Raw genomic sequence first — 24,226 nt, forward strand, 5'->3', positions numbered from 1 at the left:
TATTATATAATAATTGATACATTATACATTATATATTGTATTATATAATTATAATATATATAATGTATAATGTATCTATTCTATGTAATATATACATTATACATTATATATTATATATATTGTTCCTTATAGAATATGTATTATGTATTATACATGTTGCATTATATATTCTATAATATAATAATTATTATATATTTCTGCCTTTTTAAAAGAAAACTCCAACAAAAATTAAGAAGAACAGCAGGATTATGAACAAAAAAATTAATATAAAACCCCAAACGCAACACCCAGCAACTAAGGCTGGATAAAGTATTTCTCAAGCATTTGTTTTTCACTTGTTCTCCAACAATCATTGGTATTCTACAACCTATGGAAATACCAAACCCACTTAGAATTACTGAGACTTTTAGAGAACTCTGCAAATGACTGACCAGCTGGAATTGGAGAGTTATTATTATTTAAACACCTCCTGAAATATGTAACTTCAGGCAAGTGTGAGCAGCCCCCAGCGCTCCCAGGCCGTGCGCTGAGCAGCGCCCGGCGCCGTCCGCTCCATTTCCCCCCGACAATGGCAGCTCCAGGCCCGCACAGCCCACCCTGGGCCCGGCTGCCCTCCTGCCACCACGCTGCCCTGTCCCTGTGCCACTCCAGAGTCACCACACCAAAGAGAAGGGGGCAGGAGGACAAGGAATTGTTTTTGCATCCATGTGGGAGCAGGTGTGGCACTGATGGTGTTGGTGTTTTAGGAGAGGTTGGATATTTGTTGTCGTGCTCCCTAAAAAATGGGAAACCCTAAAAGTGGCCATTCCACATCCTGAACCCATGGCCTTTTTTGTGGCTGTGGTTCCACAGAGTCCTGGGATGGCACTGTCACATCCACAGCTGCCAGGAGCGCTGCTGAGGCCACTCCAGGTCCTACAAACTGGGCACTCCTGTGCATAAATCAGTTTGGTTTGAGTGAAAGATGCTGAGGGAACACCTCCCACAGTGAGCTGAGCCCACTGACCCAGCTCAGGCACTCTGGGACCCAGCAGCAAACAAGAAGGAAGAGCAAACTCTTCTTTAAATGAACTAACAAAGGAATCCCAGAGTGGTCTGGGTGGGAAGGGACCTCAAAGCCCACCCAGTGCCACCCCTGCCATGGCAGGGACACCTCCCACTGTCCCAGGCTGCTCCAGCCCCAGTGTCCAACCTGGCCTTGGGCACTGCCAGGGATCCAGGGCAGCCACAGCTGCTCTGGGAATTCTATTCCATGGCCTGCCCACCCTCCCAGGGAAGGATTTTTTGCCAACATCCCACCTAAACTTGTAAATTTTCACTTTGAAGCCATTCCCTGTGCCCTGTCCCACCATCCCCTGGAAATTGTCTCTCTCCAGCTTTCCTGGGGCTCCTCCAGGCCCTGCCAGGCCACCCTGAGCTCAGCCCAAAGCTTCTCCTGTGCAGGTGAACAATCCCAGCTGTGCCAGCCTTTCCTGCCAGCAGAGCTGCTCCATCCCTCTGCTCATCCTGGAGCCTCCTCTGGGCTCTCTGCAGCAGCTCCATGTCCTGAAGCACCAGGTTTGTCCATCCCACACAAGTGCCCTGAGGCTGCAGAGCCTCAGTCCCATCTCTGAAAGCTCTCCCTGGCCCATATCCTTTATTCCCTTTCCCTGCAGCACCTCTGGGTTTACAGCAGGATTACAGGAAGCCTTTGCCAGCAGCAGCTCAAGGACTGAAGGACTCTCTTGTCTTTACCCCCCTGCAGCTCAAGCACTGCATGACCCCCTCCCAGTGCCACCAGTGCAGGACCAGTTTCAATCCTGACCCAGCTTAGTTCATACTAGCACCAGAGCAGGAGCAATTTGCAGCCAAAATATCGTGGAGTGTTCAACCACTGCCTCCTGCCCATTCCAGAGTGGGAATGCTCAGCTCCTAAAGCAGCTGTGGAGGTAACCACTGAGCCATGAGTTATTTCAGAATTTAGAACTCTTTAAAAGCTACCAGCACTAAGGAAGAGCTGCTGATGTGAGAAAGTCATTAACAGGTTATTAACAGGAATCAACACATTTGTGCATTTCAGAGCTGACCAAGAACATAGATCCACCCCAGCTCTCCATCAGAGAATTCCAGAGTAGAAAAGCAGCTGGAGCCCTGTTTTCCAAGGAGGGGGTTGAAATCTTAGCAGAGCCCAGAGCTGGTGAGTCCCTGTGACAGTCACAGTGTGACAGACACACTACATAAAAGGATAACAATTTTAGGGTTTTTTTTAAATAGGTACAACTAAATTGCACCCCATGGCTGCAGGGGCAGCACCTTAAACTCAGTCAGTGTCCTCAGCCACGTCTGCATTGCCAAGTTCTTAAAGCAAAAGGCCTTTTAGACAGCCTGCACAAAGGCTTCCTGGTTTAGATAATAAATTGATGATAAGAGGAGGCAAGAGCAAATCCTACTCACCACACAGTCTGTAAGATCATTACTAGAAGAATCCCCTCAGTAACAACATTTACTGGGCTTCAGGAACCCAGTTTGATCTCCTTACCAGTATAGAACAGAAGTGAATTGGAAATAAAGGAGGAGAGGAAGGAACAGATGACAGGAAAGGTGTTAAAAAGCAAATTATAGAAAGTGGTAGAGCAAAGAGAAGAATAAAGCTGAAGTCTTTTATTTAAACAAAGAGAGCAATTCTTAGAAATCATCTGTGCTAAAACTTTACCTCGTGCTTTTGTTTCCTGCCTTCCTCTTCCCTGCCCAGCCCGGATCTCCTGAGACGCAGGGAATGGGATCCCCATGCAGAGCCACTCCCTGCCCGTGAGCAATCCCAGCGTGGAGTCACACAGGGCTTAGTCAGCCACACCGAGGATGCTGAGCACGTTCCATTCCAGGTTACATCCACAGCATTATGGAGATGGGGACACTGAATAACAAAACTTCCTCACGTCTCTGACTTCTCCTCACACCCCAGGCCTGCTTTCCTCGCTGGCCTCTTGGAGAATTGAAGTTTTATTCCCTGTATTCCTTAGGAGCATCCATCTCTTCCTGCAAAACTCAATACCTAACACACATCAATCGGTTCCGTGCAGATCAAAGTTGGGTTCAGAGCAATCAGATTTCTAAACCCCTAAAAGTTAAAGTGCAAAAACCATTATTAACATGAAAATTTAATTAAAAGAGAAGTCTGCTGGGGAGGGGTTTACTTGTTACATTTTACTAATTAAAGCCCTTTGTAGAGGGACTTATTTTCCTTATTCAGGATCACTGTATTGTAAGATTCAATATGGAATCTTTTTGCAAAGGCAGGTTCAAGTTTTTCCTCTGTGAAAAGATTATTTTGTAATTTTTAAAGTCATACTGGTGGAATACAGAGAAACCCCTGCATTTCTCATGACTACACACACTGCTGGCAGAGCTGAACATAATTCAGGTCACTGACCTTCGGTGAACACAGGCAGGCCTGTTGCTAGCAACATAAAATATAAATACTTACTTAGAAACCAAATTTTTTTATTTATTTACTAGGAAAATTATCCTGAGGTACCCACCATGAAATGGGAGTTATTAACACACTGGAATATAATGGATTTAGACATCTCAACTATGCAGAGGCAACCAGTGATGAGGTTTGGTCTAAGACAAACTGAGCAAAAGATTCCTCAAAGACACAGGTTTGGTGTTTTATTTCAAACACTGAACAGTGAAATGTGAAGTACAATTAATCCAATTGGAATTAGATTAAAAAATCTGCCAGGGTGCTCAGTGACTGACAGCCTCCCAGAGGGACAAAGCTGAGGAATTTCAGCATCATTGTTTTGCCAGCACCCAGCACATGCATCGTGCTTTGTTACCAGGGAAATCCCGTGTGTTTAATGTCCAAATTAACACCCATCTGAAAGCTGAACACACCCAAATTCACTGCTGTTCTTGTGATCTACCTAAGGAATAATTCACCAGAATGAAAAGGGGAAAAAAATGGCCAAGCTGGACTGAGTTCTGCCCTGTACAACAACTCGGGTTCACCTGCAAAATCACAGCAGAAAATTAAAAGTAGAGTATAATTCCAGCATAAAAGTCCAATATATCCCTCCCCTTTCTGGGCACCTGCAGGTTCCTATGTACTCCACAAAAAATGTGTTGAGTACTAAAACACAGATAAATTAATTTGTGATCAGCATCACATCTGTCCTGTTGCCAAAGAAGTCACAGATCTCCTTCTCCAGCTTTAAGTTCTATGGGATTCTGGAACCCTTTTTAGCTGAATGTTTTCACCGAAACAACAACGTTATGAGTACAGAATCAGGGAATCATGGAATGGTTTGGGATTGAAGGGACCTTAAAGATCATCCCTGGGCAGGGACAGCTTCCACTGTCCCAGGCTGCTCCAAGCCCCAGTGTTCAGCCTGGCCTGGGACACTTCCAGGGATACAGGGGCAGCCACAGCTGCTCTGGGCAAAGGTTTTAAAACTCACCATCTTCAGGTTTTAGAATTCATAATTCAGTAAAAATCAAGTACCTCTCCTCAGGTGACTGCGTGTAATCTACAGAACCATGAGCAGAGTGACCTTCTGAAGGCAGCTCACCCTCACACATGGGGCGCAGGTTTCTCCTTCTTAAACATGGAAAGAGAACACTAAACATTTGGAAATTGAGCATTTTCTTAAATCACTGGGGAACAGTCAACAACAGCAAAACTGAGTTGATAGCAGACTTACTTCCCCAGCACCCTCCTGAGGAGCTGCAATGTGCACTGGGAGCTTCCACATCAGGACTTGTGAGATGCTCATGAACCAAGCACACCCTCAACCCAAACACACCCAACCGTGATTTTTTTGTGTGCTGCAAATGATTTTCAGAGTTCCAGAAGCACTGGCTCCCCTACAAACCAAGATGTTGTGAATGACTGGTTTCACTCTCATGCTGAATTTCCACCACGTGAAGCCATCGGTGAGGTGTGAAAGCTTGAGGAAGCAGCTTTGCTGAAATCACCGAGTTTCTCACCCAATTTCAGCCCTGGCACAGCAGAACTGCAGTTGCAGCAGAGCAGGGATTTCTTTCCAGCAGCAGCAGAACTGAAGCAGCCTCTGCCCTTCCCTGCAGCTGCAATGGGACAGGGGCACTCAGCAAACTGCACTGGGGGAATGGGGAGCAGGAGAAATCCACAATTATTCATCCCAGCTCAGCGCTCTAAGCTGGGCCACTGCAGATGTGCAGTGGTGATGTCAAAATACCTTCAAATGCACCTAAAACACAACCAAGTGTGATTTTATCACCCACAGAGCAGTGGTGTCACACCAGGATTAATCCAGGCAGATTCAGAGTACAGTTTGAGTCTCTGAAATATCTGATTTATAACACACCCATTTTTCTATATACACCATTTTTTACAGTCTACTTAGGAAATAATGCATCACTTCTAAACATGAATTGCTTCCCAGGCGTCTGAAGGAACTGAAATGTTAAATTTATAACTGACCCATCCAGCCAGAGAAGTCAGGATTTGTTTTTTAAATATTCATTAATTCATGTGAACCCCAGAATAAAGCCTGTGGTTTTAGGAAGAATTAAACTGACACAGTGAGGGGGGAGAGGAGGGGAAGAAAAACCCCACAACAAAGGTTGAAATACTTGAGATTTTTTAGATAATTTGCATCTGATGCTTTGCTTACTCACTGACTAAAAAAATTAATTTTAGAAGCAAAAACTTCAAATATTTTCAGTCCACTGACCTAATAAGGAACCTCCAATTAGAGAGGGGAGTGGTTCTTTTTTCCACCCACTTAGTAGTGCCAGACAAAAGTCAAACCACTGGATTTGCATTCCCCTCCCTCCAGCAAACAAAAGGAAAAGATGCTACAGCTGGAACTGCCCATGCCCTGCAATATCAGGAGCATGGGAATAAAGTCATATTCCAAAGCAGAACGCACATGAGGGCTGTAAATTAGTTTATCCAGAGGAATATGACATTTTTTGCAGAGCTGAGATTTTGTTTCTGCAGGTATTTTTTTCCTACAGATGTCCTCAACAAGGCCAATAATTCCATGTACAAAAACTGTTTCTGTTCCTTGTGGTTGGGAAAAGAACTTGAGAAATGCAAAGCCAAACATGCCCCGCTACAGAATTGCATTCATCACTTCAGAACTTCAGACCCAGAAGCCTCAAGAGATCACAACCTTCCTACTTCTCCCTGAATTTCTGAGCCATAAAAGAATTACAGGAACACCTAAAGCTGCCTCAAGTTTCCACAGAACGTGGCCAAACCACTCAATTTACAGATTTCTACTGCAACCTTGATATTACTACAACTGATTATTCTTCCACTTTAGTGGTCACTACTAGTGTCATTTTTGGTTGTATTCTTTATTTACAAAGTTTCTCAGACACCTGGCAAGGGAGGGGACTCAGGTGCAGCCACCTGAACTTTTTCATCCAGGACTAGAGCTGGAAAAATCAAAATCAACCTTACTCAGACCACAACAAAGAGAAATACTTTATATATTTATGAAGAGTCTGTGTAACTGCTCTCCCGTGTTTAAATGAAATAAAACTACTTCTCCAGCTCCATTTGGCACAAGACAGTTCTGGTGTTGCTCCCAAAGATTTAAAGTTACTTATTTCAAGTATAGCAATGTAGATGATTGTTGCTCTGGTATAGCAGTACCTTTAATCTTGAAAGTTTTCAAAATATTTTAACACGTGGAAATAAGCAGAGATTTAGACTCCCAAAGTAAAAAAAAACAAAACCAAACAAAGACCATAATAAAATAACCAAACACACAAAACCAATCACACCAAGGTGTAAGTGCTGGCTGGCTCTGTACAGAAATGGTGCTAATTTGTAAAATTTTGGTTAGTGGCCTTTTTTTGTTTTTTGTTTTTTTTTTAGCCATGTATAGGTGTGTGGGCATTTTTAAGGACTTTTGGACCATTTCAAACACACCAGGAACTGCTGTTTAAATGCTGCCTCTCAGGCAGCTCCCATTGACACTGCAATGCCACAACCCTTGTCTTTTATTATTCAGATTTAGACTGGACAGACATAGCTGGATCCTTTCAAATTGCTCTTCCAGCTCCTTTTAACTTGGGAAACACCACACCAGCTCCAGCTTTCTCCACACATGTCAAGATAGAAGCACCAGGTTTAAAACCCTTGCTCATCACACTTTCAAACAGCACTTCTTGTGAAGTTCATCATCTTTGAAAACTGACAGTGGCCAGGAACAGCCTGCTGTTGCATTCAGCTCCACGGGAATAAACAGAATTATTTCATTAAAATCATTACTTTTAGGCTGAAGTCCCCAAAAGCTGAAGGTGATGCTGATGTGGCTGCTGTGCTCGCAGAGCCCTCCCTGTGCCACACCTGGCAGTGCCCTGCTGTGAGTCAGGGCTGCAGCTCGGCAGCGCTGAAAGCCCGGCTGTGCTTTGGTCACTGCCCTGCTGACTCTGCACAGCCCCACAGCAACCCGAGTGACAATTCCTGCCTTGGAAGGGACCCGAGAGTCACCCAGTGCCACCCCTGCCATGGCAGGGACACCTCCCACTGTGCCAGGCTGCTCCAGCCCCAGTGTCCAACCTGGCCTTGGGCACTGCCAGGGATCCAGGGGAATCTGGGAATTCCATCCCAGCCCCTGCCCACCCTGCCAGGGAACAATTCCCAATCTCCCACCCAGCCCTGCCTCTGGCAGTGGGAGCCATTCCCTGGGTGCTGTCTCTTCATCCCAAGTCCCTCTGCAGCTCTCCTGGAGCCCCTTCAGGCCCTGGCAGGGCTCTGAGCTCTCCCTGGAGCTTCTCCTCTCCAGCTGAGCTCCCCCAGCACAGAGGGGCTGGGACCATCTTTATGTCCCTGCTCTGGGCTCCCTCCAGCAGCTCCACACTCTGATGCTGAGGTCCCCAGAGCTGGAAGCAGCACTGCAGGTGGGAGCTCACGAGAGCAGAGGGGGAGATCCACTCTACGTGAAAGACATGAATAAATAAAGCTCCCACATTTTCCTCACGTTGTTCACTCCAAGCCCTTCCATTTCTCAGAACACACACCCTCAGCAGCTCCAAACGTTTTTCACTAAATATGAATCATCCCTGGGACAGTATTTGTTAACTTGCCATCGTTCAGGATGGGTTTACGTTCCATCTGTAGCGCCTTTGCCATGGCCTTATTCCCTGGTTCAGGAACCGCTGACCTAGAAAACTCTCACTGAAGAAGGAGATAAACTAAGGAACTTCAGGAAATTCTCAGATCATCTGGGGATGGAGTCAAAACACCTTCTCCAGACTCACAATTCCAAGGTCTTGTTGCATTATCTTTTCAGTCTCCATCCATCCCTGCTGTTAAGCAAAATATTCAAGCAAATCTTGATATATTTCAAGGTATACTGAGATATAGGTAGGGGGAGGTAATAAACTGCAAATTCCTCTGTTTTAAGTGGTATTATAATCCACAAGAATAATTCAGGCATCCTATCCAAGTGATAAAAGCACGTGGATGCAAGGGAGAAAAGCCAGCGCAGACACTGGGTGCAGATCAAGCAGCAAACGCTTTACTGGGTATGTTTATTATCCCACTGAATAGAGATTTCATCAAATATTCACCCCCAAAAATACAGTTACTGGTAGCTCATTGGAGATTCCAGAGTATTTGTTCTCCTACATAAAGCCATTGTCTTTAATGTTAAAAAAAAATAAGATCAGAATGTGCTAATTATAATCTGATGTGTGCCCAAATTCCTTACAATTTCCTCCAGGAATTCATCAAGCCTTCATCCATGTATGGATACCTCCAAAAAGAATTCATCATTTATAAAGCCTTCAATGACCAGAAAGTCATGACACTCTTTGAAGTGAACTGACTGCCAATCACCAACAGAAGTTGATTATCTCTGGCTTATTAATATGGAAAACAATGATTTGCTGAGCTTCAGGAATTCAACAAGAGGCTGGAGGTGACTCAATCCCAAGTGGACAGGTCCCGGATGTGCAGTTCAAGCTCAGTCTGGAAATTTGGGATAACATTGGCTTGAATCCCTTTTTGGGAACAGGCACTATGGAGAAGTATGGAATTCACTTTGGATTATTTTCTCATGGCAGCTGTAAGGTAAAAGTCTAAGAGAGATCCTTTAGTGACATAAAAGACCAGGAAAAGTCTCTCCAGCAGAGCTCTCTCACATTCATTTGGTCTAATTCAGCTTTTATGAGGAGAAACAGAAAAAGTTGAACCTTTGGGACAAGTTTTTGCGATCTTCACCAATTCCAGCATCTCAGTGTGGAGTTCACACTGATCAGTCTGATGCTCTCCAAGGTACTTCTCATTTGTTCAAGAAGCAGACATTGCATTAAATCTTTGACAAACTTATCCATTTAAGTATTTATGTCACAGCAAGACTATACAATCTTTATTAAATAACAGTATCTCTGCCAGCATCAGAAGTTGGTAAGGGCCTTACCAGAGAAGTTTGGTTTCCTGTAGCATTTTTTTCCTTGATAACAATTCCTAAAATGATTTTAATAATACAGGTTGCAGGAAGGAAATGAGGGCAAATTTAAAAAAAAAAAAAAAAAAAAAAAAAAAAAAAAAAAAAAAAGCCTTTAAATCCTGACCTTATAACCCTCCAAAGAGCACTCAGGTTTGCCAAGTCCAAGGTATCCAGGAAATAAAAAAGCAAGAAAATCTCTAGTGTCCCACTGAAGTTCACACTCTCAAGAACAGCTTGGGATAAGATGGAAAGACTCCAAAACAAAGCCACTTTTCCAGCAGATCTTTTCTTTTGTACTAATGACACTGAGCTGGTGTATTCCATGGAATGGTGTGCTGTGCTTCTTAGGAGACTGCTGGAAAAAGGGAACTTTTGATACAGCGCTGCTCCTGTTCCCATGTTGTGAAACAGCTCAACAAGAGGGTCCTGAGTGTGCTCTGACACATTCCAGGGGCTGCCCAGGGAGCTTTGCAGTGCCCATCCCTGCAGGTGTCCCCTGGAGGTGGCACTGAGTGCTCTGGGCTGGGGACAAGGTGGGCATGGGGCCCAGCTGGGACTCCCTGGGCTGGGAGGGCTTTGCCAGCCATTTTCCAAATGATTCTGGTATTCTCTGCTCCAGCAGCCAAGGCCTGGAACTTCCCCTTTTTTGCTCAGACATTTTTGTCTGAAATATTTCATGGATAGTCAACCCAAAGCAAAGCAGGGAAAAGAGAAATTTGGTTTCAGGAGAAGTGCCATGGAATAGCAAAGAAGGGGATGGAGGGGGGAAGACAAGCACCAAACACCAGAGCAGCTTCAGAGTTCTGTGCCTAAGGAACCTCAGCTACTCCTGGAACTGAGCAGTGCCACGTGCTCAGCAGAAGACAAGTCTTTAGCCATGAAAAAAACCTCACAGAAACCAAGCAGGATCGACAGAGCTCACTGGAAAACTACTCAAATGGATTAAGAATATTAAGGAAGAAAATCATCAGACAAGCTCCAAGTCAGCAGAGATACAGCATTTATGAGCAGCAATTTTATTTACTAAGAGGGAACCACTGAACATCTCCAAAGACAATCATAATTCACACTCTCACTTATGTTTATTATCATATAAGAATTCCAAATATTGGAATGGCATGGAGAAAATAGGTCTTGCTGGCTACTTCCCATGCTCCTGCCCTCAGTCCACCCAAAAACTTGGAGAAGCAATGGGGATGGGCAGAAGAAATTCACTGCTTTTTTCCTGCCATAAAGACTAAGTGTATTGCTCAATTTTCCAGATTTATTTGAAGTTACTTTGGATTGTTAAAATATGGATGGACATTCAAATGGATGGATTCAGATTTTAAAGCATGAGTACTTCTGTCTACTTTCCCAACTAACAGGTAAATAATGATCAACAAGATTTAAATAATTTGGGCTAAAATATTGTGTATCTGAATGCATGGATGTGAAACTGGTAGCCTATTTGAGAGGACAAGCAAGCATGGAATTTCCAAAAGTTTAGGCTGGTTTTTAACATAACTGGCCCAGCTGGTAGTTGTGTGGAATAGAAACTTTTTTTATGTCTCCTTTGTACAGCAGGAAGAAGAAAACAAAGCATTTTACTCCACAATTCAGTATCTCGTATCAGAGGTTCTGCTCATAGCTTATACAATGAAAATACCTTTTCTAAGAAATTAACTTTGGGAACTTCAACTCACTTTTCAGTTTGTCCAAAAAGGAAAAACACATTTTGTGTGTGCATGCCTATCTTAAGGTAATACAGAAGTCAAGTGAAAATTCAAAAGTGAATGAGACAGAGATGAAACCTGTATGTTGTATTGGTTTGTAGTATTGTTTTGGGTGGAATGCACAGAAAATTAAAAACTTGGGTTTTTTTAAGCTGTTTTAGTGTTTAAAAGGGGATTTTTTTCCTACTGGGGAAGAGAAAGGAGAACGAACAAACAACTGAACAAATTACAGTAAGAGAGGTGCTGGCAATGACCTGGGAGAAAAAGGGCACAAGCAGAAGTTAGAAAACTGTTAAAAAGCAAGGAAAAACTCTAAGAGGACCAGAAGGGAAAAGAGAGCGAGAAGAGAAGCATCAGGAGCCAGAAGTGACTCCCAAGCTCAGGCTGTGCTGGGAGCTCACACCAGGGCAGCAGGAACGTGAGTTTGAGACAGCAGAAAGTCAGCGAGGCAGAGCCAGGAGGGGACAGGGATGACACAGGATGATTTACTGCAGGAGGGGTGGCAAGAATTCCAGGGAATGGTGTTCTCCACGCAGTGCCAGCGCTCTCAGGGGCAGTTACCCAAGCCCTGCCCCTGCTGCTGCCCACCCACACAGCCCATTCCACCATCCCCGTGGCTGCAGTGTAACCCGACTCCCACCCCCACACACACCCCAACGGTAAAAATATAAAATTATTTATTTCAGCCAACTCGCCCTGCAAGCCTGATTCACTGGCTGGGCTGACAAACAGCTGTGCCAGCACAAAGCAGGTGGGAGCACGCAGCCCCAAGGGAGGGAAGGGGAGCTGCTCAAGGGGTCACTGCCTTCAAAGAACTCCTGGCTGCACTCTTTGCTTGGAAGAACTCTTCCAACAATTTCCCTCCAAGAGCTTCCATCATCTACACCCTGTGCAGAAACCTCCCATCAAGCCTTCATGCATCTATGGATACCTCCAAAAAGAATTCACCATTTATAAAGCCTTCAATGACCAAAAAGCCATGACATTCTTTCAAGTGAACTGACTGCCAGAAGTTGATGATCTCCTGCTTGCCAACACTTGTAATATCAGCAGGTTAACGCTGGCCCTTACCCCTCGTAGATTAAACACAAAACCAATTATTTCTTTTCATCTTTATGCTTCTTTTGTATCAATTATTTCAAACTGGAATAGGTACAGGTCTGGGGAGAGCAAGGTCATTTTCACCAGCCCCAGGAAAACATGGACATGGCCAGAAGGAAAAAGGGGGAGAAAATCAACATTGCTTGTGTTTTTCTCTGAATATGCTGCTCTTGCTGTGCTGCCCTTCAGCATCCTCTCAGCACTGAATTATGTACCTGCCTATGGCCTTATCTCATTCCAGAAGACTGATCTGGATGAAAAAGAGATCGTGAATTCTGCTCGAATTTCCCCCAAATTTAAGAGGGTGTAGCCACAGAAGACCAACAATTCCAGTCTTAATTCCCCAGCTTCAGTTACTCTGCTTCCCTCCACTGCCAGCACTACCAGCAGTATCTCAGGACTCTGTCACAAGTTTGGTCAGCTGAAACCAGAACACATTATTTTTAAAGAGTTCTATTTGAGACATTTAGTCAGTTTTCCCTCTAAAATCCAAGCAAACTCAAGCACGGAAAAAGATGGGTCACGCACCCAGTGGACACAGGCACAGGTAACTCTCTGTTCCCCAAACTGGTCACTCCTGAAGGCTCAGAACTCAGCCCTGCCAGAAAAATTGGAGCTTTTGGACTGCTGGATGGAGCTGTGGATGTCCCATCCCTGGAAGTGTCCAAGGCCAGGCTGGATGAGGCATGGGAAGGTGTTCCTGCCCAGGGCAGGGGGTTGGAGTGAGACAATCCTTACAGTCATTCCAACCCAAACCATTCCATGATTCCATATTCCAATCACACAAAGTGGGAAAATCCCATAAATGCCTCCCTTCCCCTTCCATATGAAAGTTGTATAAATGTCATATCCATTGAAATTCACATTTATTCATCCCACAGATGCATCTCATATGCACCAGGAGGAGTACACAGAAAACAACCTACCCAGTTAATCCAGCTATCCCAAAATGATACAATTTCCTGAAATACCCCATCACTTTTCCCAAAATTGAGGTATGAGGATCAAATGGGAAAAGACGTTGCAAATTAAAAATCAGCATTTTTGAAGACAAACTCGGTTTGAGAAAAAAAAACTTCAAACCCTAATTCCCCCAAATTTCCAAGCAAATCCTAAATTCCTTGAGCAGACCTCTATGTGGATGTGCTGAGTCACTCTCCAACCTTAAGAGGCTGCTTTTTTCAAGTTACAGAGCACTCAGAATACAAACTCCAGGCAAATGAAACTGCAAATGCAAAGAGCATCCTGCTATTAAAGCCTCAGACACTGAAACCCTTCAGCTCAGCTCCACCCGCTGCATCACCCGGTGACTTTGGGCACTCGCCGGGTCACCAAGGGAAATAGAAAAATATTTTAAAAATATAAAGTTTTTTACAGAAAGGTGATGAAGTTCTGGAATTGCTGCCTGGGGAGGGGGTGGAGTCACCACCCCTGGGTGTGTTTAACCAAGCCTGGATGTGGCACTGGGTGCCAGGGTTGAGTTGAGGTGCTGGGGCTGGGTTGGACCTGATGATCTTGAAGGTCTCTTCCAACCCAGTGAATCTGGGAATTCTGTGAGTTCTGTGACTTTGGGCACTCATCAGGTGATTTTGGGCACTCACCAGGTGACTCTGGCCTGTCACTTCACCTTTTGGCTTTCAGTCCCTTGCTGGAGAGCAGCTCAGGGAGTTCTTTATCTCATGCTGTGTGCATGGAAAGCACACAAAGCTCTACAAGATGCCAAAAATCCCTGAATTCCATCTCTTCATCCCAAAAAAAAGGAGTTCAGTGCCTTAGGTCAGGCTGGCAGTAGGATAGAGAAAGTTTGGGTGGATGGGGTTTTTCTATATGTTAGATCCCAATCACTGGAAAACTCTTCCATGGGATGCTGGAAAAATCCATTAGAATTCACTTGATTCAGGTACTAAAATGTTGCATGAGAAAGTCCCAAACCTAAAACCAAGTGCAGGGTCAGGACAGAGATCAGTTACTGACTTTCACTTTAAAAAAACAAATTTATATATTTACTACATAATAAAAGATAGTTCAGAGCACCAAAAGCAAGAGATGATTCTCCCATTGTTGTCAGTGCTTGAGTGTTTGACTTAGTTTGGGAATTTTAATGGAAATAATGAATAAAGCCAAGTGCAACTCCATAGAGACAGTCAAGACTGAAATGTTGGGAGGAAGACCACACTTCCAACCTAAGGAATACAATCCAGACCCGTTTTCTCTAGCACATCAAGGAAGTTTATGGATTTGACACTGTCAGGTTGGGGGTTCAGAGGTTTCAGAGCACACATAAAGACTAACACAAAACTTAGAAATTGCATTCTGGGCCAACTCTGTGATTGCTAAAAATGCATCTTGAGCTTCAGCCCCACCTCAAACCACAGCCCTCAGGTTCTTCTGTTTTATGCAACCAAAATCATGCAAAGATGAAAATTAAGATTTGTTTTTTAAAGTATCAGTGGTCCAGAGGAAGAAAGTAACAGCAAAGCAGCTAAAGAAACCTGTATCAGAAAATACCAAAGAGCTTTTTTTTAGCAAATATGGAAGTCTGAACATCAAATTCTTCATCCCAAAGTCTTGTATAGAAATAATCACAAGTTCTCACATTTCAATAAAATTAGGTAGGAACTACAAGACTCAAAATCTTAACAAAAGAGTGAGGCCAACAAGTGAGGCCAACACTTACAAAGTACTGGGTTATACTATGTAGACTCAGGATTATATTTCTGAGGTAGAAAAAAATAGTTATAAATATTTTAAAAATGAGGAATGACATAAGGAAGGTCAGTTAAGTCCACCCTCTCTCTTAGCAGACTTTGGAAATACACATTAAAGGACAGCAAATATAAGCTTAGGGAATCTCTGTCACACACACACAAAAAATTATTGGCTAATCTCAATCAGAACATGTGACTGATTAAAAAAAAAATTAAGAACTGGAAGTTATTACACTGGACAGAAAAAGAGGAATAAAAGAAAGGAAAAAAACCCAAACAAACCACCCCAAGACAGAAAACCTCCAGGAGGAGATTTAATGGCATTAACTACTCCAATGTGGTCATTTCCTTATTTTCAGATTTTTAAAAGATGACTGAGATTGGGTTTTGTGCTGTGGAATCAAAGCCCCAGACCCTGCCCTGCCCAGTGAGCCTGTGGCACTCCATCTTTTACATTTCAGCTCAACTGAAAGAGGTTTTTCAATCAATCTGTTCCATTTAATGGCATTTTTATAAGTTTTACAGGAGGGGTGATTTCAAGATGCATCACTGGAACTTTGTAAACTGTAAGGAGAACTTGTTTTCTTGTTTCTTGAAATAACTGGGTGCTGATTAAGAACATCCAGCAGAAAACCAGAATTAAATACTTGCTTTATGCAGGTGGAATACAACCATTATACAATAGTTACACAACTCTTTCTTTGCATAATAAGAAGAGAAAAAAGTGGGGTTTTTAAACCAGCCTTCAGAAGAGAGAACTTGGTAACACCACGACTTGGCCACTGGTTTCCCTTGCTTTATTGGCTTCTGCAATAAATTAAATTGCAATATTCTAGCAAAAACTTGGGTTTGGGTGTACTGTGTGGCAGTAATCAAGTAAATGGGCACTGGGTAGAACCTTCAACCCACTTTTAGAAATCTGTGTCCAGTTCTAATAGGAAAAAAGCATTTCTGGTGCCCATCACGGGGAGCAAAGTCCTCTGGACTGCAGACTGAGACCCAAAGCAGTCAGAGCTGCCAAGAAGCACCAAGGAAGGCAGTGCAGAGCCTGTGCTCCATCTGTCTCCACCTGTGCTCCTGGATTTCTCAAGGTTTCAACACCGAGCTCATAAAGTTTTAAAAGGTCCATGCTGTGAACATGACTCTGGTTAATTTAACTCCACAGAGATACATAAATGAATGTTGTGATGGGTCAGAGACTGCAAGGCTCACATGGACACTGTGCTGCAACCGTGGCAAACACAGCTGAGAACATCCCCAGAGCAACCCTGCAAGGACACAGGAGAACCTTCCTGAAGGGCCACATCAGAGAAAGGATTTCCATCCACGCCTCCAGATGATGAGTTTCAGACCTTCTATCATTAAGCTTGTGTACAGCAGACTATCAAATTACAATAATTACCAGAACTCACAACCTTTTTATTTACAGAAGAAAACCCAAACCACAAACACACGGATTTCCCCAAGGCTGTCCTAGAAATTCTGTAGAGAAGCACGTGAGGAATGGACAGGGAGCTCCAAATCAGGAAATCTGACACAGAAAGAAACAATCCTTACTCCATGTTGTAAATACAAACCAAAACAGAAATCAGAGCCCAAGAAAGGTACCTAATTAATACAACACAAACTCAAGCAATTCTCAATTGTCCTTATAGAAGCTTTACCTGTATAACACAGTCTCTTGTACTCTGTTCACTCAGACCTCAACTGACTCATTTGTGATGCTGTCTTTAGTAGAGATAGTTCACAAAACACATTGATTCACTTCGAATTTAAGCTTTACAATTAGGTCAATAATTAAGCTTTACAATTAATAAATATATACTAAGCTTCTTAAAAATAAAAAACCACCACAGAAAGTTTAAGGAGCAACAAGAGCCATTCCAAGTGAAGCTGTAGTAAATGGGTAGTTGCAGAGTGGTTACCACTAACCAGAGCTGCCACTCTGATTCTGGGGCAAAGAGCCAGGAAAGTTTGGAGCCCTTGGTTAGAGCTTGACTTCAGCAAAAGTTTAAAAACTGTCAGGGAGAGAGACAGGGAGACCCCCAGCACCCTCAGAAGTGACAGGACATGGAGGTGTGTGCACAGACACAGAGGAGGGTGGCATCCAGAGGGACCTGGACAGGCTGGAGAGGTGTGGCTGGGAGAACCTCACGGAGTTCAGCAAGGCCAAGAGCCAAAGTGCTGCCATGGGGAATCCCAAACACAAACCAGGTGGGTGGGAAAGGATGGAGAGCAGCCCTGAGGAGCAGACTGGGGGTGCTGGTGGTGAGAAGCTCAGTGTGTTCTTAGTCCAGAGCCCCCCATGCCCTGGGCTGGGAAAGGGATTGGGATTGTGGGATTGGGATTGTGGGGATTGGGATTGTGCCCTGAGCCCCACAGGTGAGATCCCACCTGCAGAGCTGCCCCAGCCCTGTCCCAGCCCAGCAGGAGCTGGAGCTGCTGCAGAGAGCCCAGAGGAGGCTCCAGGATGAGCAGAGGGATGGAGCAGCTCTGCTGGCAGGAAAGGCTGGCACAGCTGGGATTGTTCACCTGCACAGGAGAAGCTTTGGGCTGAGCTCAGGGTGGCCTGGCAGGGCCTGGAGGAGCCCCAGGAAAGCTGGAGAGAGACAATTTCCAGGGATGGAGGGACAGGGCACAGGGAATGGCTTCAAACTGAGAAATTACAAGTTTAGGTGGGATATTGGGAAAAAAATCCTTCCCTGGGAGGGTGGGCAGGGCTGGGATGGAATTCCCAGATTCCCCTGGATCCCTGGCAGTGCCCAAGGCCAGGTTGGACACTGGGGCTGGAGCAGCCTGGGACAGTGGGAGGTGTCCCTGCCATGGCAGGGGTGGCACTGGGTGGGCTGTGAAGTCCCTTCCAACCCAAACCACTCTGGGATACCATGAAAAATATGATTTTATTAGGAAGGCAGAGATCCATTAGTGCAATCACACACACACATGCAGCATTTGCAGGAATGCTCCTTTTCCTGCACAGGGCCTGCCATAACAATCTCAGTTTCTGAAGGAACACTCTGACATTGACAGAAAGTCACCCCAAGTACAAGAGCACAGAATTCTAAGCTTAGAACATCTCATGATGGTAAAAAATGTACATTAAGCTGTTATTCCACAACATTGACCCAGTGTTGTCATATTTATGAGTAACTTCTATAGAAATAAAAACTCCCAAGATCTTGTAACATTAACAAAGAAATCAATATATTTCAAACACTAACTCTGGCACTGCATTACATTAATGCCTAATTATCCACAAGTTGGAAAGAATAACAATAAAGAAGCCAGAATCAGACATGATCCTGGAAAGTTACTGAGCTTCCAGTATCAATCAGAGTTTGAAAGAGTGTATGGAAACTGATTTGTCTGTGACCACACACACCCCCTCTGTGTATTTAATGTGTAAGTCCTGTTCAAACTGCAGTTTAAAAGAGGAATACATGTGGTTCTACAGCTGTAAGTAGGGAAAAGCTGTAGTTACAACCTGACAGGGCAGAGATCAGTGTGAGGGAACTCTCAGTGACCAGGAAAATGCAGGACTGAGGAAGTACCAACACATTCACTTCCCTGACAAGATTTCTCTCCTCTTTTAACCCTTCCTCGAGTTTTAACTCAAAGTGATACCAGGGGCACAAAACTGCTCCCTCTGTAAAGGAGATGCTGGATGTTCCAACAAGACCACAGTAAATGAGTTATTAGCAATTTATGATGTTCACAGAAGCACAAATCACGAGCTGAACACTCACAGGGATAGGGGATTTGAAATGAAATGTGTTTGCACTCAAGAAACCACAAACCCAGTGAACAACAGGTTTTTGGAACACTAAGATTTAAAAGTTTCACTAACAAGTTCAATTTAATTATTAAAGTTATTTACTTATGCTTTTGTGAACTAGTCATCCTACTAATTTGATTTTTTCCAGTAACTCGACAAAATTCAGTCTCATTTTTTTCCCATTATTTTTTGAAGGAATGACTCTTCCATCAGAAATCAATTTATACATTTCCATCCCACTCTTATTTCACCATCCAAAACAGTTACCAAAAAGAAAGAGGAAACTTTTCAACACAAAGAAGTATTAATGTATTATTAACTATTCCTTAAATTGACTCACAACACAGTCTATTTTTATTTGCCTCCGGGGGAAAAGAAAAAGGGGGTGGGGGGAAAGGAATACCAGGAGTCTTTGGAACTTTATGTAACAGCAATTGAAAGCTTGGTCTCTCACAGCTGGATCGTAACTGACACTTAATAGAGTTAATTTTCCTTTCATTTACTGTTTCACTTTGAGGTACTTGGTGCTACCCAGACCTGGAAGCTTTGCATGGAGAATGTTTACAAATAGATGTCAGCTCGCGGTGTTTCAGTTACAGAAGTATTTCCCTGCTTTTCCAAAATTCAGAGCTGGGATTTCACTGATTCCGTTTTCATACAGGGGCTTGAAGCAGCACCAGAGTTTTCCCACTGTATGGATGCAGGCAGGGCTGACTGGGAGTTGTCTCCCACATTTCCCTGGCCCTTCAGTGGGGATTCTCCCCAAAAATCACAAGGACAGGACACTTTGGAATAAATAAGGAGATGATAAAGCCAATACTCTTCAAAGTGGTCCATACCAAGGGTTAGGACAAAGCAGAACCCTGCTCTGACAGAATGAAATCCATTGGTACCAGAAAAAGCAGTCCAGTTATTTTTCCAGTCATTCTGGGATAAATGAGAATTAAATGCAGAATTTTACCTTCCTTCCCCAAAGGAGGAAAAGGTGGATAAAACAATAGATAATCACTACAATTCTACTGGTATATTGTGTCACCTTGAAGAGCCAGCACTGGAGAACTCCACAAATGGAACATGCCTTTGTGGAAGTAACCATTCCTGATTTTCCAAAGTTTCTCTGGCATTTTTAAGGCATCCAAAGACTACAGTTCCCATAAGCCTCTTCCTGAAGGACCCATGGAGGTGAGGATGGAAAGGAAGAGCATTCCCCTTCTCCTGATTACTTCTTTCTCCCCTCAGAGGCTCACAAGAAAAGCAGTTCACCCAGAGAGGTTTTTGGTATTCGTTCAAATAATAAAAAAAAAAAAAAACCAAATAACAAAAAAAAGTCTTAGAACAAACAATAACTCTCATTGCATAAACATCAGAGTCTGTGTAGCCAGAAAGTTATTACATAATTTTTGCAAAAATGTATTTCTTATCAACCTCTTTGCAGAGATGAAACTGTAAACTCAACAAATAATGTATTGTATTCAGTTATAAAGACAAAAGCAGCAGTTCTCTGTAAATAATCCTATCCTACAACAACAGATCTATTTACAAAAGGATTTCAGAAGTTATACAACTCCCATAATATAAAGGTATCAGAAAGTTTTGTACTTTAATATGGAGAACAGTTCTCCAAATGGCATGCAAAATGACCATGGAAAGGCTAAACCGATACCAGGCTGCAATTTTCACCCAAAACCACAAACAGCCACACAACTTTCAACCTGCAGTCCCACAGCCAGGCTTAAAAACACCTGAAATGAACAGGTTTTCAGAGGAATTCCCAAAAGATAATCTAATTATAGCAACAAAAAGTGCTTTTTTTGGTACCAGTAGGTTTTAGTCTTCAGAGCAGCACCCATTCGAGCTCAGAAGAAGCTGTGAAATGCCTGCATGGCAAATAAAAGCTCCGGTTTTGTGTGTTTATTCTTTTCACATACCATCTGAGCAGGTGGTCCAGTGACTTTAAGATGTGGCACATGTAAGCAAGTCTGTCCTAATTAAATGTCACTTGAAAAGCTCGGACAAGGCAGAGTTTTTCCCGGACACCAGAGGTGCTCTGCAGCTTTGTTTGAACTATCAGCCACTTTGCAAAAGTCTCCTACGGCCCTCAGGTGTTCATTCCCACCCTGCACAACCCCCCAGACTCCCAAACTGGATAAATTCCCCGTGAGTCCCTGCTTGTTTCACACCAGGAAGGGAATCCTGCACTGAAAGGGAGAACTCTTGGCTGCTATGAGGTAAAATTATCCTTGTCACTGTCCAGCTGGGGGAGGGGATGCCAATGACAAGTCCCAAATCCATCCAAGTATTGATGCAGGAACTGTAACGCTCGCTCCTGTAACCAACCCTACCTGTAAGCTTGGAAACAATATCAAACTCTTGACCTATTGCCCTCCTGGCTTAGGAAAACCCTGCTGGCTCTTTCAGTTTTGAACAAGATATACTTGCTTCACCCAAGGAATATTCCAAAGCCATGAATTAAACTCAAAAAGCTTCATGAACTTGGATGGAATTTTTAATTCACAGCAAAAAATGTAAATTTAACACTTCACACACATATTCTACTTCAGACTGCAAATAAAAAGTCTAGTTCTAAATAATTCATGTAAGCCAAAAACAAGAAGCATAGCCTACAAAAGTATCTATATATACACACACCAAATATATATAGATAATAGTTAACAAATACTAGCTCAGAGTTATTTTCAGTGTTATTATACTAATTCTATAAAGTATAATTAATTTTCCAAAAATATCCAACCTACAGAGGTTGGGGGAAGGGCGGCGTGGAGAAAGAGAGAAACAAGTTTACCAAAACTTTTTAGGGCTACAGACTATTCCAAGGAGGGAAGTTAAATTCTGCTTGGTTACAAGCAAAGAATTGAGTACTACCAGAAATTAAATGTTTGCTGATTTATCACCAGATATCATCTATGTGTTCTTTGACTTCACACACCTTTCTTGAAGAAAAGGTAAGGAAACACCAAGAAGATAATAAAAAAAGTTGTTAACTTGTTCAAATCCGGGCCCCCATGAAACTCCATCCACCTCAGTGTGACTTCAAGGACCTCCTGGCAGAAATTAACACCACACACTCATTCGGATTCAACCAGGATGGCTGTCAAAAACACGCTTGTCGATTTATTTTGTAGCGAGTTACTCTGCCTTTGTTGATTCTAAATAACAATAAATGTTAATTTCCCTCGATGGCTGTGGAGTAATAGGAGAACTAAGTAACAGCAGCAATCTAGAAACATGATCAAAGAAGCCCTACCTGGTCTTTGGAGGGGCTAAACCCCAAGCTTCAAAGCCGACTGAGATCCAAAACCACACCAATTTCTAAATTTCCAATTCCAGGACTTTAAAACGCGTTTTGTGATCCCACGGCGGCGGGAGGGAACTCTGGCCACTCCAGAGGAGCACCCAGTGCATCCGAGAGGAGCCCCAATTCCTCCCCACAACACAAAGCTGAATCCCTAAAAGGCCGCGGCCAGCTACTAAAAGACGGATTCAGGGAATCATTAATGATGGAAAAGAGCTCCGAGATCATCGAGTCCAACCTACGGCCACCTTGTCAAGCAGCCCATGGCACCGAGAGCCACGTCCAGCCTTTCCTTAAAGACCTCCGGGGACGGTGCCTCCGCCACCTCCCCGAGGAGCGCCCGTGTGTCCCTGCCTGTCCCTGTGCCTGTGTGTCCCTGCGTGTCCCTGTGTCTATTCCCAACGCTGCTCCCTCCTCCTCCCCACCCCCACCGAAGGGATGACAGGCACCTCGCTCAGGTAACTCCTTCCCCATCTCCCTGCACCTTCCCCACCCGCCCCACCGGCCCCTCACAGGTGCCGGGGGCATCCCAATCCTCCCCTACAACAGGTGATGCTCCGAGTCCTGCCGCCCTCCTCGCCGCCAGCCCGGCCCGAGCCCTCGCACCCGCCCACCGCAGGGCGTTGCGCATAACACCGAGAGGCTCCGGGCGAGCTCCCTTCCTCCATCGCCGCTCCCAAGGCCCGGCAAGCCACAGCCGCGCTCCAAGGGGAAAAAGGCCGCGGGCTGCGGCGGGGCGGGCGGGGATGGATCCCGGCCCTGCCGCCGCTCCCGCTCTAAGATGGCAGCGAAGCGCTGCGGCCCCTCCGCCGCGGGCCCGGGCGAGGCGGCCCCGGCTCGTCCCGCGGCGCGGCGTCTCACTCACCCGTGCGGCGGCTTCTCCCGGGGCGAGGCCTCTCCCTCCGCGGGGCGAGTGCCGGGCTCGTCCTCCCGCTCTTCCCCGGGGGCCTCGGCGGCGGCGGCGGCGCCTCCTCCTCCCTCGGGCCGCGGCTCTGCCCGCGGTGGGGAAGGGGAGCCCGGGCGGCCCGGCGGGTCCCCGGCCGGGCTCTGGCTGTTCGCTGCCCTCACAAAATGGCGCGCGGTCCAAACCTGCGCAGCGCCCGGCGGCGGCTCGGCCTCGCCTCGGCTCGGCTGCGATCGGCGGCCTGAGCCCCGGCCGGGAGCGCGGGGACAGCGGCGGGGGGAGCGGGAGGAGCGGGAGGAGGAGGAGGAGGAGAAGGAGGAGGAGGAGGGGATGGGGGGAAGCGCAGCGCCGTACCGAGCCCCCGGGAACTCCTCGCTCCCTCCCTCCCTCCCCCGCCTGCCAGCCGCTACCTCCTCCCCCTCCCTCCCTCCCCGCCCGCTCCTCCTTCCCTCCCTCCCTTCTTCCTCACGAACCGGCTTCGCTTCCCGCACCGCCGCCGCCGCCTCAAGCCCGGCCGCGCATCCCCGGCGGGACCCTCGGAGCGCACTTTTTTTGCGTCCCTTCTTTTCCTTTTCCTTTCGCGGTGGAGGTCGGAGGAAGGAGAAGAAAAAAATAAACTTTAAAAAAAAATAATAACCCCCCCGAGATTCTGGCGGAAATGGAGCTATTTGCTCTTGGGGTTTTTAAATTATTATTTTATTTTAATTTTTTAAAATAATTTTAAATTTAAAAAAAAAAAACCCAACTGACAAAATGGCGGCGGGGGCGAGCCTGTTGCCGTGGCAACTGTCAATCACCCGCGGCCGGGCGGGAGACGGCGCTGACGTGGGGAAGCAAGGGCGGGCCGCTCTCGCCATGGCAACGGCTCCTTCCCCCCCTCTTTCCTGATCCATGCCCGCCCGCCCTCCGGCGTGTGACGGTGTCGGCGGCGCTGCGGGCCGGGATGGCCCCGGCGGGGCGGGGAAGGAGAGCGGCCGCCATTGCCGGTGAAGGGGGAGCCGGCGGTTGAGGCGGCGCCGGCCCCGGCCCGCAGGGGGCGCCGGGAGCGCGAGGCCGAGCCCGCCGGGGCTTCCCGCCCGCCGCCTGTGGGGAGCGGCGGGGCCGGGCGCGGGACGCCAGGCGTTCCCAAAAAACCGTCCAAAAAACGCTCTGGAAGGAGCTTAAAGTGCCTGAACCCGCTGAGGGAAGGCTCCCCTCGGCATTGCGTCCGCGCGTTTTTCTCGACACGCTTAAAAATATCACCCCCCCCAAAAAAAAAAAATACGAGTTGGGA

General features: G+C 45.5%; 1 protein-coding gene across 2 annotated transcripts in view; it reads right to left on the bottom strand.

Moving 5' to 3' along the window:
* DYRK1A (dual specificity tyrosine phosphorylation regulated kinase 1A) overlaps nucleotides 1–23,697 on the bottom strand; it is a 77,967-nt gene extending 54,270 nt beyond the window's left edge. The window contains exon 1 of one of the 2 annotated variants that reach the window (XM_021527461.3): nucleotides 23,427–23,697. The gene's annotated coding sequence lies outside the window, so the exon portion shown is untranslated. Of the gene's footprint in view, nucleotides 1–22,914; nucleotides 23,202–23,426 lie in introns of those variants that run through there. The other variant, XM_021527460.4, reaches the window with a different exon arrangement.
* Nucleotides 23,698–24,226: the final 529 nt, after the last annotated feature.

This window comes from Lonchura striata, chromosome 1, assembly GCF_050655825.1.
Source record: "Lonchura striata isolate lonStrDom1 chromosome 1, ASM5065582v1, whole genome shotgun sequence".
Lineage (NCBI taxonomy): Eukaryota > Metazoa > Chordata > Aves > Passeriformes > Estrildidae > Lonchura > Lonchura striata.